This window comes from Neofelis nebulosa, chromosome 3 (assembly GCF_028018385.1).
Source record: "Neofelis nebulosa isolate mNeoNeb1 chromosome 3, mNeoNeb1.pri, whole genome shotgun sequence".
NCBI classification, from domain to species: domain Eukaryota; kingdom Metazoa; phylum Chordata; class Mammalia; order Carnivora; family Felidae; genus Neofelis; species Neofelis nebulosa.
The window spans coordinates 114,075,471-114,091,335 of NC_080784.1; positions in this window are offsets into that span (position 1 = coordinate 114,075,471).

Genomic DNA, 15,865 nt, shown 5'->3' on the forward strand with positions numbered 1-15,865 from the left:
GGCTCTGGGCCGATGGCTCGGAGCCTGGAGCCTGTTTCCGATTCTGTGTCTCCCTCTCTCTCTGTCCCTCCCCCGTTCATGCTCTGTCTCTCTCTGTCCCAAAAATAAATTTAAAAAAAAAAAAAGATTATATAATTTTAATCAAAAGTATACACAATTTTTTACAAAAGTGATCAAATAACCTACTGCTCTTATATCAAAATAAAGTCATTTAATTCAACATACAATATGGCTCCCTGTCTTCTCAATTATTTAGATATTGGCATAAAAAGAAGTAAATGTTCAAAGAGAGACACATTTCCTGGGATCAAAATAGTGAGTAACTTAAAATTTTCTAAACCCTAACTCAAATCCCTTTAGTATAATGTTCTTACACCCTTAGGAAGATAATGTCACACAGCTTCTGAAAATATGCACTAATAATATGGAACCAGGGGCACCTGGGTGGATCAGTTGGTTGAGCGTCCAACTTTGGCTCAGGTCGTGATCTCACAGTTCATGAGTTCAAGCCCCATGTCAGGGTCTGTGCTGACAGCTCAGAGCCTGAAGCCTGCTTCAGATTCTGTCTTCCTCTCTCTCCACCCTTCCCCTGCTTACACTCTGCCTCTCTCTCTCTCAACAATAAATAAATATTACAATTTAAAAAAAAATAAAATAAAATAATATGGAACCACTCACAGAAGATAGTTTAGAAAACTATATATTAGAAAGTGAAAAGAAATAGCAGATTCCCTGAAAGATAAACTCAATGTTAATGAGTACACAGGGTACCTAAGTTTCTGAAGTTTTCAGAAACGTAGACATCTAATTTCCACATCCTCCAGGAAACAATAAAAATGGGCAAAACCATGGAGATGCTAGCCCCCTCATTTCTCAAAGAAGGATCAGCATCCCCAGGACACCCTCACCACCTTTGCACCTCTTCAAATCAATGCTGTAAGCAAAATGGCATTTCCTCTTATCTTGGGTCCTGCCTCTCATGTGACTAAGCCAAAAGCTATTTCTACAGAGTCTTCCTCTCAGCTTGAAGTCAAATCCCTGTAAAGAATTAGTAGCTTAAGTCTTGGTATTTAGTCCCAGAGATACTTGCTTTTGATTGGGGGCCTCAAAGTCCAAAAGATAAGGGCCGCTAGTACTATATGTCTTCTGCAGTAAACAGACAGCACTTTTACAGATCATTTTCAGGACGTGGCATGGTGCTTAGCATGTAGTAGCTGCTCAGTGAATAATAACTAGAGAAATAAACTAATCAGTCAATCAACCAAGCATGCAATTTTAGGTACACAGTCAAGGGTATTTGAGGACTTTGAAGGGGCTGCCTGATGCTCCTGAAGTCATGCCAGATGGATCGCCCTCTCAGAAATCCAGTCTAGACTGGGAATGTGAATGCCTGGCACCCCCAACATATCATTAATACAAACTCAGAGTTACCAGATGAGGGAAATCAAGGTCAAGGGTCAAGATAAATTAAAGAGATTTCTACAATAAAATTATGTGTGTAAAACAAGATGAAGAAAATGTCTTTAAGGGGGAAAGGGTGGGAAATAAAAGAGAAATACAAGAAAAAACTTTATTTAAGTTCCCTGTCTTTCGTTTAGAGAGAAAAAACAGGTTTTCGGATGTGGTCAGAACTATATAGAGAGTCGTCCTTTGATGACCCTGCACTAATGCTATTTCCTGTCTACAAAAGTGGCCAGACAGATACACTTCGCAGACTTCTACACACTGTATCCTCTTCCTTAATAAAGACTGCCTTTACTGCCCTTGGGGTCTGTTGCTTTGGAAATCCTAACCCTAACCTTCTCATTGAACCCAGACATTTTGCTTAAGTTAACCTTCCATCAGAAACAGTAGTCGTAGTTACTCTACCCAGAAAATATCAGCCTGTTGTTTCCAACAGTTATACTGGACCCTTGAATGTCCATTCTCAGGATGTGACTGGCACCAGTATACAGTAAACATACTTTCAATGACACTTGCAGGGTGATTATGTTCTGATAGCTTACTGTGTCCCCGTGCCTGATTATATCTAATAATACCATGATGAATGACTCCTTTTTTCTAAGCATTTCCCTACCACTGACTACAGTTGGGAAACAGAGCCAAATATACAAAGCAAGAAATCCAACTTTATGATGTGCTCTCTGATATTTTTACAATTCCTTTTTTTAATCTTCTAGCTTTGTGAAGCTGAATAGTGTATTAACTACACATCCAACTTCACTTTGAAATGAGTTTTTCCTTTGAATGTCTCCATGAGTGTTGGATCTGATGACCTTAGCTGACTATATCGTTGTGCTAATGAGGTCAAAGTTGGTTTTCAATTCGATTCCCATGTAGTCCAATTAACTTTGATCTGTCCTATTACCAAGGTCCCAACCTAACTATATTGCCTGGACAGTGAATAGGTGTGGTTCATGAAAAAGAGGACCAAGAATAATAAATAGATAATCAGCCATCCATCATTCTATTGAAAAGAAACTTTCATATTTTACATGGACATTTATGTATGTAATAAAATGAGTGTATGCCATTATACTCATTTTATTACATATATGTATATGGAATATGGTTCCTCTGTAGCTATGTGCTCTAATCAGTAGTTCATCATCTGTTGGACTCAGTGTCCAACAGTAGTTTCCGTGCAAAGGGTTAGTGCTAAGTGGGATTGACCAGTCCTTTTCACAAATGGACATCAATAAGAGAAAAGTTCAGAACATAACTTTTTAAAAAAATATATTAAATGTATAGAAAGAGATGTACCTTGGCAAGTACATTCCTATATTATTCACAGGTAGATTTTACATCTTTTCTGTTATACAAGGCAAAATTTTAATTACAGCCTAATTATATGCTTCCCATACATATTTGATGTCATCAACTGGTTCATGCTCAGGAAATACAAATTCTTTTTACTCTTAGCCTAAATAAAACACATGAGGTAAATATAGTGTCAAGCTATATTGGCTAAGTAAAGGTGACTTTATTTTTTTTTTTTTAATTTTTTTTTTTTCAACGCTTTTTATTTATTTTTGGGACAGAGAGAGACAGAGCATGAACGGGGGAGGGGCAGAGAGAGAGGGACACACAGAATCGGAAACAGGCTCCAGGCTCCGAGCCATCAGCCCAGAGCCGGACGCGGGGCTCGAACTCACGGACCGCGAGATCGTGACCTGGCTGAAGTCGGACGCTTAACCGACTGCGCCACCCAGGCGCCCCGTAAAGGTGACTTTAGGGATAGTGTGTAATAGCTCTATGTAAAAGTGTACTTATTTACTGATGGTTCATAATTAATTGCATTATGGTACACATATGAACAATTTTCATTTTATTAATTATGCACTCATTTTGTCACAAATAGAAATTTGTGACCCAAAACATAAAATCTTTGATTTCTCAGATGTTATTCTTTTTTTTTCTTAATTTTTGGGAGACAGAGAGACAGAGTGCAAGCAGGGGAGGGGCAGAGAAAGAGGGAGACACAGCTGAAGCAGGCTCCAGGCTCTGGGCTGTCAGCACAGAGCCTGACACGGGGCTTGAACTCACGGACCGCAAAGTCATGACCTGGGCAGAAGTCGGATGCCTAACCTACAGAGCCACCCAGGCGCCCCAATATCAGATGTTATTCTTGAGAAAAAAATTAAACACACACACACACACACGCACACAAATTAGCACAAATGATATAGAAATATTACAAAAATCTTGAAACTTACATGTGAATAATTAAAATTTGGAAAAGGGATATATGCTCCCAAAATAAAAGACCTAAAATAAAAGATATGATATTGGAAATATACATTTAAATTTTTTCACTAATAATTCAAAAAAAGAAAGTGTGATCCCAGGAACATCAATTAATCAATCAATTTTCACTTATTACTTTGCATGCAAAGCAGCTCTTACACCTCTTTTTACCTGTAAGTTACCAAATCGATTCCTCTCAGAATGACTGAGGAATCAAAGGCTGAAGAGGAAATAATTTTGACCATATTCTATTTCCAAAGAACAATCACCTGCATGAAATTGCCCTTGTGAGGACTGTTAAATGTCAAAGGACCACCTACCTGCTGCAGTTCTGGTCCACACACAGGTATAGGTAAGAAACCCTCCCCCTGGAAGGCTCTGCTTCTTGGAACCCTGGGGGACTGGACTAGAGGGGCACCCCAACTTCCCTGCCACAAACGGAGCCAATACTAAGTGACTTAAAGCCAAAATATAGCTTAATTATTTTTCTTTCTTCACATTGCTTTGTTAGCTTAACATTTCAGGCAGAAAGGAGATGGAAAGGGCCCTGACATAGACAAAGTCCAGCCTGTTCAAGAAATTCAAGAGGACAAGGGATCCTGGGTGGCTCAGTCAGTTAAGCATCCAACTCTTGGTTTTGGCTTAAGTCATGATCTCAAGGTTTCACGAGTTTAAGCCCCATGTCAGGTTCTGCACTGGCAGCACAGAGCCTGTTTAGGATTCTCTGTCTCCCCATCTCTTTGCCCCTCCCCTACTCACACTGTCTCCGTCTCTCTCAAAATAAATAAATAAACTTTAAAAAAAGAAGAAAGAAGGAAAGAAAGAAATTCAAGAGAACAGTGTGATGGGAGGGAGTGAGTGAGGGATGGGTGTGCCAGGATGGTGTTCCAAAGGAAGGACAGGGCATGTAGGCCCTGAAGGACACCGTGCTGTGTTTGGATTGCATTTGAAGCACAATAGAAAGTTACAGGAGCGTTTTAAGAAGGGGAATGAAATGGTCCTATTTTTGCTTCTCAGGATATTTCTAGATGCTGTGTGGAGAATTAATGACAGAGGGAGAAGGCAAGACAGGTAGAACAGCGATCGGTCAGAGGCTATTAATTTCACTTAATAGTCAATGATCATGGCCTGAGCTAGAGTGACAGCACAGAAATGAAGCAAGTGGATGTGAGTAGGATAAGAGAGGAGCGAAGGCTGATTTCCAGACTTTAGGTAGATTTTATTGAGAAAATAAAGAGTTGGAAGAAACACAGATTTGGCTGCATGGGAATCAAGAATTTGTGTGGAATATGTTTGTTTAAGATACAAGGAGATGTTGGGGCACCTGGGTGGCGCAGTCGGTTAAGCGTCCGACTTCAGCCAGGTCACGATCTCGCGGTCCGTGAGTTCGAGCCCCGCGTCAGGCTCTGGGCTGATGGCTCGGAGCCTGGAGCCTGTTTCCGATTCTGTGTCTCCCTCTCTCTCTGCCCCTCCCCCGTTCATGCTCTGTCTCTGTCTGTCCCAAAAATAAATAAAAAACATTAAAAAAAAAAAAAAAGATACAAGGAGATGTACAAATGGAGATGTCAAGTAGGCAGGTAGTTAGATATAAAAGTCTGGAGCTCAAAAGACAGATATGAGCTGAAGACATACACTTGGGATTCATATATATATGTATATGTATGATACATATTAATATAATATTTCAAACTATGAGACTGAATGAAATAATCTGGAGAGAGTGTACAGACTGGTAAGCAAAGATGGTCCAGGGAAAAGCAATATATACAGAACAGATGACGGAGGAAGAGCCAGCAAAGACAGAAGGCACAACCAAAGAGGTATGGTGAAAACCAGGAGAACATGATAGACAGAAGACAGAAATGAGTTTCAACAAGGAGGAAATGGTCAACAGTGTTGTCTTACAGGGGGACTAAGATGAAGGGACATCTCGCTGACTCTGGGCCCTCAGCAAGAGCAGTTCCAGAATGGCATACAGTAAAGCCAGATTTTGGAAAGTCAAAGAATGAAAGGAAGATGAGGAAGAAGACAAGAGCGTGTCTAGATAGTTCTTTTTAAAAGTTTGTGTATGCAATGGAGCTGAGGGGGAAAATGTGGAGTCAAGAGGGGCTTCTGTTTGTTCATTTTTGTTCATGTTTTAGAGTAAATTGGTTACATGGAGTGGGGGTATTGGTGCTGCCCTGGTCTTCCCAGTGCATTCATTTTCACTCTCTGGATCTCGTCTGTACTCACAAACATTTGATTCAACTACAAGCAGACAGTCCTTCCAAGAAGAAACCCAAGACCCAATAGTAAACATCTACTTAATCTCCCCACTTAGAAGTATCATTTCCAGATAAATTATTTGATTAATTTAAGGAGTTTCAATTCAGTTTATTTGACAACATATGTTAAATCATACTGAAAAAGTTTACATAAAAGTAAGAAATGTTTCTCACCAAAATGAAGTATCTTTCTACCATGTTTTAGGTTAGAAATAGACCAAGGAGTTAAGAAATGATTCCATGTCAGGCTCTGAGCTAACAGGGTGGAACCTGCTTGGGATTCTCACTCTCCCTCTCTCTCTACCCCTCCCCTACTTGCGCACACTTTCTCTCTCTCTACCTACATAAAATAAACTAAAAAAAAAAAAATGATTAACAAAGTCTGTGTTTTAGTTAAAGGCACTGTATGAGTTTGCTAAGGCTGCTATAACAAAGCACTACCAACAAGGCAGCTTTAGAAATCTATTTCCCTCACAGTTCTGGAGGCTAGCTCTCTGCAATCAACATGTTAGTGGGGTTGATTCCTTCTGAGAGCTGTGAGGGAGAATCTGCTCCATGCCTCTCTCTTAGCTTATGGTAGTTTGCTGGCAATCTTTGGTATTGCTTGGCTTGTAGACACATCACCAGATCTCTGCCTCACATGCGCTCTCCCTGTGTGTGTGACTGTGTCCAAATTTCACCCTTTTATAAGGACACCAGTCATATTGGATTAGGGTCCACCATAATAACCTCATTTTAATTTGATTAGCTTTAAAAAGAACTATTTCCAAATAAGGTCACATCCTGGGGTACTGGGGGTTATAACATATTTTTTTAGGACACAATTCAGCCCATAAAACACACTAAATAAAAAAAGTCTTTCTTTTTCTTAACAAAAAGGGAAAACCCATTTTTTTGTGAGAGACACCTTTGGATTCATGGTATTTGCTCAGATTTCAGTCCTGCAGTTCTAAGGCAGGTAGACTTGTGTATGTTTGGGTGCAGGATGTACACCATGGGGAGCAAAACCTCACAGGTATCCTAGATTACTTGGGTGGCTTGAAATTCAAAATAACTAGTCATAATCTGCTTTTTGCAAATGATAAGTTATAATAATGGCTTTCTTAAGGTATAAACATTTTCTGAATATACAGGTATTTTGTTTTCCTAATATAAATAGCTTTATGGGATTGGGTTGGATTTTTTAGAGGCGCAGGTAACAAGGATGTTAAAATTCTTAGATCTTTTTCATCAGGTAGAGAAGTTCAAACTTCTCTTTTTTGTTCAAACATCTTGATAGCCTCTTTGTTCGATCAGTCAATCAATCAACCAATCAATGTGAACTCTCAAGTGAGGGCCACATTGCTCTATAACAATAAATACAAGAGAAGAGGGATAAGGCCTGACAGTGTGAATGGAGGGGAAAAGTGAGAAGACAAGCAGCTTAATACAAACCTGGGCTACATGCCAAGAACTAGTCCTGTGAGGAGGCAAGAATTACAAAGGGACTTTTAAGGTCTAATATTTATTGTTGATTATTTTCCATGTTACATGTTACCTCCCTTCATAACCTCAGGCCTTCAGTAAAAGTCTATATACACAAACTTGGGTCAGTGGAATTTTGGAGAACACAGGAATTGAGGTATCCAGCACGGAACACCAGAGTGCAGCAAAGGGACAGTAGCATATAAGAGAGGAAGCAGGTTGGGAGTTGAGAGTTCTGGAACTAGATTGTTAGCAGAGGAGACAAATCACAACATAAACTTCCCCAAAGCCTGGAACATATTGGAGGACTTATGTGATTCCCTCCATTCTTGAGCTACGGACCATGCCAATTTTATTTAAGCTGCAGGACTCTGGGAACATCAAAGCAGCTGAGTCTTGGCTTACCTAAGTTTCACAGTGTCCAGTTTCTGGCACTAAACAGAACCTAATACATCTTTGTTGTTTTTGGTTTTGTTTTTTAATTTGATGATCCTGGAGAAATACAGAATGGGGAAAAACTCACTTACAAGTAGTTTACATGAAAAAGATTAAAGGATTTTAGTTGGAGAAAAGATCAATATTTGTCAACAATGTTCCTCAAGAAAATAATGAAATCTTGAGCTGTAATACAAGCAGAGTTTCCAGAAGCCAGAAAATGTGATCTTCACTGAATCTTCCTGAGTCTAATCACATTTATGTTCAGTTCTGGACATTTAGAAAAGACATTGGCAAAAAGGAATAAATACAGATGGTGGCAGTGAGGATGATAATGTATCTGGGAGCCATATCAAATATGAAACGAGTCAAGAAATTTCTTATGTTAACTTAAAAAAAGAAGGAGCAGGAGGAGGAGTAGGGGGAGGGGGAGGGAAGGAGAAAGAGAAAGAGAAGATGTCTTAAAGGAGACATATTTGTAGAGTTATCATATAGAAAAGTGTGGTGGGCAGAATAACAACCCCCAAAGAAGTCTACCTTCTAATCCCTGAAACCTGAAAAAGGACTTTGCAAGTGTGATTAAGGATCTTGAAATCAAGATAGCCCAGGGAGATTATCCTGGGCTATCCAGATGGGTCCAGTATAATCACAAGGGTCACTGAAAGATGGAGGGAGACATAAGGTAAGAATCAGAGGAGATAAAATTAGAGGTTCGAGTGATATGGGGCCGTGAGCTGAGGAATGCAGGAAGTCTCTAGAAGCTGGAAAAGGCAAGGAAATGCGTTCTGTCCTAGAGCTCCCAGAAGGAGCACAGCTCTGCTAACCCATTTTAGACTTCTAACCTCTAGAACTATAAAATATTAAATGTGTGTTGTTTTATATCACTAAATTTATGGGTTTTTTTTTACAGCAGCAATAGAAAACTGGTACAAACAGTAAAATGTCTAAAAGAGTGCTAAATGACAGACGGAAAGCAAGTAGATGGAAGTTAATAGGGTAAAATTTCATCTCAATGCAAAATCCTAGCTCAACGTTTCAGAGGTGGGATGCATGGAACCACACAGGGCCTGGTATGTGCAGCTCAGCTCCTACCCCATGGCCAGGAGGACATGCCCCTCCAGTCACAGTCTCCTTCCATGGTTCTGCCCAAAGACATGCAGTATTAAAGACTAAGAATATTTTTTAAAGGTATAGGAATGAGAGAGTAAGAGAAAAAATCAGTAGATGAGGATATCAACAAATTTTCAAAAGATAAAGAGCAAATGAGGAGTGGTCATTGGTATATTGGCTGATTTGTGTGACTGTAGGTACTAGGAGACTTTTTATAGATCTAATGAACACACCTCTGTATTTGGGTAAAACTCAGTAGATACTTAGAAAACTAAACAGAAGGCATTTTTCATCCCAGGAAATATTAACTCCACAGGAAAAAAAAATATTGTTCATGAAAGGATGCATAATTATGCTATACAACTAGCTCACTTCAACAAATAATCTCTAACAAGTCGCAATAACGATGCCACGGAATAGTAATTAACCAAAACTGTGATGGACATTAGGAAGGGAAGTGTGTAGTTAATTAAAAAGTTAAGTCTTCAACTACTGTAAGTCAATAAGTGATATCTAAGTAGATACATCAAGAAATAGTTACCATTTAGAAATAGCAGGAGAGGCACCTGGGTGGCTAGTCAGTTGAGCGTCCGACTCTTGATTTGGGCTCAGGTCATGATCCCAGGGTCATTGGATTGAGCCCCAAGTGGGGCTCTGCACTGACCATGGAGTCTGCTTAATATTCTCTCTTTCTCTCCCTGTACGCCTCTCACACACACTCTCTGTCTCACACACACAATAAGCATTTTTTTTTAAAGAAAGAAATAGTGGGAGAATATCAGGAGAAATAATTAAACAGTAGAAAATGGTTGCCTCCGAGAAGAACTGGGGTTACTTTTCATGTGTTTCTTTCTCCCCAGAGTGGTAAAGTAGAAAAGGCGATGCCTTTCCCTTCTGGAAGAATTTGTAGCACCAAACTACTGATATGAATCATCCTATTCCTTTTTGCAATTTACTAAGAAATGGGTTGCTCTCTTAAACCTAAAAAACAAACAACCAGAAAATACAGAGAGCTGGCAGGGAAGCACATGTCTTTTAGAAGACAGGAATAGAAAAAGAACAGAAGAGTTGCATCAGGATAATACACATACATACATACATACATACAGCACACCTCATGCATGCACACATACCTGTATGTACATCCACATGTATGCACACATACATGGAAGAGAAAGGGAATGACTGTGTTGAGCTCATTGATGTCAAAGGGGCAAGTGACTTATGTGAGCATTCCACATAATTATCACAACAGCCCCCAAGGGTTGAGAATTATTATGTCCATTTTATGACTACAGAAGCTAAGGTTAAAGAGAGACTTCCCCGGTCACATAGTGAGGAAAGTACAGGACTAGAACACAAATCTTGGTCTCATTTCTAAGCCTATGCTGGCCCCACTATACTGTGCACCTCACTTACTAACCTCACTAGAAACGCTAAGTACCCCATTGGGAGACCTGCAGGGTCAAGTTTAAATAAAATAGAAAGCAGCATTTCCAAGTAGTACTAGTATGACCAAGGTCAAGAGTGTCACAGCTGGGGTGTGGTTGTAAGGAAACTGACCATGGCCCTCAGGGCAAAGCTGGCATAAGACTAGAGAGGAGTTTCCAAACCAACAAGGACCATCCATACAGGGTATGCTTAGATTGCCTGAGAAATCTGTGCAAAAAAAAAAAAAAAAAAAAAAAAAAAAAATGAACTGAAGTTAAGAATTAAGGTCCTAGCCGGACCCACACATATCAGAGAACAATATACTGGAATCAAAGCCTTAATTGGAGCCTCCAGTCCTAGGACCACTGACTTTTCAACAGGGAGAGAAACATGAGTTTCCCGAGAGTTACTTAACCACAAAAAGTTAGAAACTGGTTTTCTGAGCACGGCTACTAAGGAAGAGACACGAGCAACAGGGAAGCAAAAGACCTCGGAGCCCATGCACAGCAAAGGGTAGCTTTCCATCTACAGAAGCCCACCCCCTTCAGCGCACATTTCCCTCTGAGATGAAAGGCGTCCGTTTCCCTTTCTGCAAGCCACTAAGAAAACTGCTCGTTTATGTACTGAACCCTGTGAAGGCTATAGACAATCACCAGTCTCTTTCCTAAGAGAAGAACGGTCAGAGGTCAGAGTAATCCCAACAGGAAAAGGTGGGGTACAACACAACATTTTCAAAAAATTGAGGAACAGGGAGCAAGGAACTGAAAAAAAAAAAAAAAGCAAAGGAGAGGCTGTGGGGTAAAGAAAGAAAGAAGATCACTCTGGACTGCAGAAGAAAAGAAACATTTTTTTAAAAAAATCATGAGGCTGGCCATGGAGGAGGATTTTACACTTTTGTGTCTTTTGCCTCTCAGGTTCTTCATTTGGATACAAAATCTCCTTTGTTTCCTTTTTATTTTGCATTGAGGTAGCATTAAGAATTCCCCACTTACATGGTAAGTCTACCAAAGATTTATTCCAATGCAACTTTATTATTTTGTGATAAATTACTTTTGTAATAGGATAACTGTTGGGATGTTTTCTTTTCTTGGATGTTTTGTACCTTACATGCTGTAGACTCTTAAGGGAATAATGTTTTGGGATTAAACACTAAACTGATTTTTGAAAGATAATCGATTCATAGAAGTTGAGGTATATAGGATCAATATCTATCCTTGATCATTGATTATGTTCTGTGTAACTCGACCTGAAGAAAATGCACCGCTGCCCAAATCAAGAAATCTGAATACCTCTTCTGATTTTAACACTATTCTTATAGTCAAAATGCCGTAAATAAAAAGTTTCTTTGGGTAAAGAAAAGAGAGCTAGATTTTCACAAGCCCCAAGTTATACACAAATGGTCTTTGTAATGTATTTGGGATACAGGGATCTTCTTGTTTTCAAACCAATTCTACAACACTAGTAATCTAGAAAGATGAAAAAACGTGTAAATTCAGTACAAGGATGGGTATTTCAAACAATACTGCTATACTGCTTCCATTAGGGTTAAATCAGCCATTTCTTACCTTAAATCCCTAATTTAGATTTCTCAGAAAGATTGATATTCTATTTTAGTTTTCTAAAAGTAGTGGAAATTAGGAGGTTCAAGTTCCAGTCTAGACTCTAAACTTCTCAAGGTCAAGGAATCATGCTTCACTCACCTTTGTATGTCCCAATCTTGACAAAGCACCTGGTACCAAGTAGCCTTTCAATACGTGATAGTTGAAATAAACCAAGTTAACACAGATCCAAAAAGGAGTTCTGAAATACCAAAAACTGAAAGACAATCCTTTGGTTCATGTGGCTATTTTTTTTTAAAACAATAGAGAACATTTTCAGTATAGGTGAGCACACTTCGCAAAGTGAACCTACTACAGATGAAGATGAGAAGTAAATTTAATTTTTTCAGCCTTTCATGACTTGTTCCTGTAAAGGAATTTTTTAATTAAAGAAAATGGTGGAGGGAAAAAAAACTGATTACAGAAAGCCAAAATTACAAACACATTTTATCTCGTGAATAAGTAAATTTCATAGTGATAATATTATGCACTGAAAGAGGAAACTCAAATATTAAAAAAAAAAAACAAGAACAGATTAAATATTCAAACTGGTATATAAAAATAAATTATCCCAAGGAATAAACAATGGAACAGAAAAGCAAGTGATTAAAAAGGAAGCACAAGGAAGCAAAAGGAAGCACAAACTAATTAGAATGTTTAATTAACAGTATTTCCTTGCCTTCTCCCTATCATACCAGGCCATACTGACCCTAAAGACCATCGTGTCTTGTATTAGATACTTTATTTCTGGCTTATAACAACTGTTAGCCAGAATATACATCACTAGTTAAGAAAGAAAGAAAGAAAGAAAGAAAGAAAGAAAGAAAGAAAGAAGAAAGAAAGAAGAAAAAAACAGAGAAAGTCTGCAAATGGAATGAAAATGACTTCACTATTTTAACTGAATATTCATTATAAATTGTAAAACTGCCACCTCGTTTACCCACATAGGATTTACTATTTTGACATTTCAAATTTAAAAAGTGTATTAACCTTTGTTAAATTGGAAATTACATACGCGGTGGAAAGACCACCCATGCCAGCATTGGGAATTGATGGCTTTCTGATCTGTTTTACATGTGTTTGATGAAGGATGCAATTCAGCTGTTGTACTGATTTCATTCTTGGATGACTTCCCCTTGGGTAGCATAGTGACTGCTCTTCACTGGTTATTCATGTGCTTTATTGATTGACACCCTAAACCAAGTTCTTAGATCATTTTTAACACATGGCTTTCCCATGAAAAAAAATAGCTTTTACAGCATACGAGAAAGTAATGTGTTTTTAAAAGATAATATATATGCTTTACAGAAAGCAAAATAAGCTTTCCACTGAAGACATTTATACTTTTTCCAGAAGATTGTTTCCTTCTCAACAATAGCTTAAAAACAGAAACTCAGGTTTTATATAACTTGGTCAATAAGACATCCAGAAACTAATAGAAATCAACCAACAACTCAGATTAACTGACATGATAAGTGGGATTCCTAAACATTTACTGGTATTACAACAAACCCCCCAAAATCAAACCAAACCAACCAACCAAGAAACAAAAAAACTCAGGCACGCAAGTTAGTCTTTCAGTATCAGGTGTAACTTCTCTTTGATAATTACATGCAATCATGACAACACCAAATCCTCATAACACTCATCAAACTCAGCCTAATTTAATGACATATACCCCCTTTCCATTTGCTACTTGTCACTAGATTTGGGGAGATGCTTTTAAATGCCTCTGTAATTGTCCTTGTGCCAAGGGAGCTAGATTTTCCCCAATATCTGTTCTCCTCTTCACAGACATGACAAGACTGTATTTCACGGCATCCCTTGTTGCTAGATGTATCTAGGTAGCTACATTTTCATCCAATGGACAAATTCCATCCACCATTTTGAAGACTCTCCTTAAATGGCAGATAATGCACACTTTTTAACCTTCTTGTTGTCTCTTCCTCCTTTCTGCTAGCTAGAATGTACACAGATGGCTGGAGCTCAAGCTAGAGCCACTCTTTTGAGCCACAAAGTAATCTTGATAATAGACCTACCTTCAAAAGAGCAAGAAGATAGAAAGAGCTGGGATCCTAAGCACTTTGTGGAACAGACTTACTACATCAGCATTAAACTACTTATCTACTTATTTCCCTATCCAAGAAATAAATTTCAATTTTATTCAGGGCACTGTATTTTAAGTCTGTTACTCTCAATATAATCTCCTATATAATAATGTCCAATGGCATAGAGAGTTGGGCAAGGAAATGACTTCAACCATGGACCTTTTAATACACTTTATCTCAGAGGATATGTGTGTGTGTGTGTGTGTGTGTGTGTGTGTATGCAAATTTCTGCATTTGGAGAATAATAGTGTTAAGAGTAGCAAATATAATGACTACCATTTTTGAGGGAGGGAAAACTGTTGCATAGAAAAGTTGAGACTCAGGCAGGGTAACACACACAAGGTCACACATCCAGTAAGAGGCAGGGCCAGGATAAAAAAGACTAGACCCAAAGAAATGAAAGCACCAGGTCAAATGGTACATGGTGCCTCATCTGCCATGGTCCTTGTTTCAGCAAGCAGATCATTTCCATGAAGAGAGTAGTAACATACAGAATTCCTCAGACATAGCCCTACCCTGCCGATGAATACTGCAGTAAGGGTGGCACCATTCTTTGTGCTAAGGTCAAGGCAATGCTGTCCATATAGTAGTTCCAATGAGTGTAGCAGGCTCTCCACCTCAGACGGACATTTATAAAATATTATTGCCTACCTCCTGAAACTAACAGTTGGAAATAATTTATCTCTGCCACAGAACAAAAATTAATCTTTAAAATGTTTTGCATTTGGCAATTCACAAAGGGAATTCGTATACACATAATTATCTTCACCTACAGTCATTTTTATAGTGCATGAAATACAGGCATCATTCCCATCAAAAAAAATTAAACATCATAGAAATTAAGTGACTTAAGCAATGACACACAGCTATTAAAAGATAGGGCCAAAAATTGAGATGCATCTTTACACGTTTAGTACTCCTCGAACTGCATCAAAGGGTTTCCACGACTTTTGAAACCATTCTTTATCCCACCAATAATACAAAAGCTATAGTCATGCATATTGTTATCATACCTAAGACCAGATTCTCCCAAGAACAGAAACCAAGCTCTATGGTGAGTCAAGAGATTCTGGAATTTTAACTGTCTCTTTCACATTAATAAGATGGTAATCAATGCACCACATTTTTCAAGTAGCTTTAAATCGGTCCTGTGGATTAGCATTTATTTTGTACTCAGTTGCCTTGGTTATATATGATAGGCATGCAACTGTAAAAACATCATGCAATCAGTGAATATACAGATTTGAAAAAATAAAACATAAAATTCAAGAGCTGAAGAACTCTTGGACATCATCTAGTACCACTCCCTCAATGGTGGGAAAATGACCCCTCAAAGTTAGGTGTGCCTGATGTCATACAACTAGTGACAATCAGGAGGAGAATTGGAACCTAGATCTCTTGGGGCTAAATCTTGCATTCTTCATACCGCAACTTGCTGTTTACTAATACAAATGTAGAGAGTAAGCTGATGAAGCAGATACTGATTTTGTGTTAAGAGGATTCTTCAGATATCTAATATTTTTCTTAATTTTTTCTCTTCTTTTTTCAGGTATATTTTCTTTCAATAAAGAGCCCTATTATGACATTTAGGATGTGATTTAATTCATAAAAAAAATTATTAAATACAACTCTTCCTTTTATAGGCTGAAAAGACTCATTTTATTAAAGATTTCATGTAGAGAATGGGATCCCTCTGTAGAGCATCATG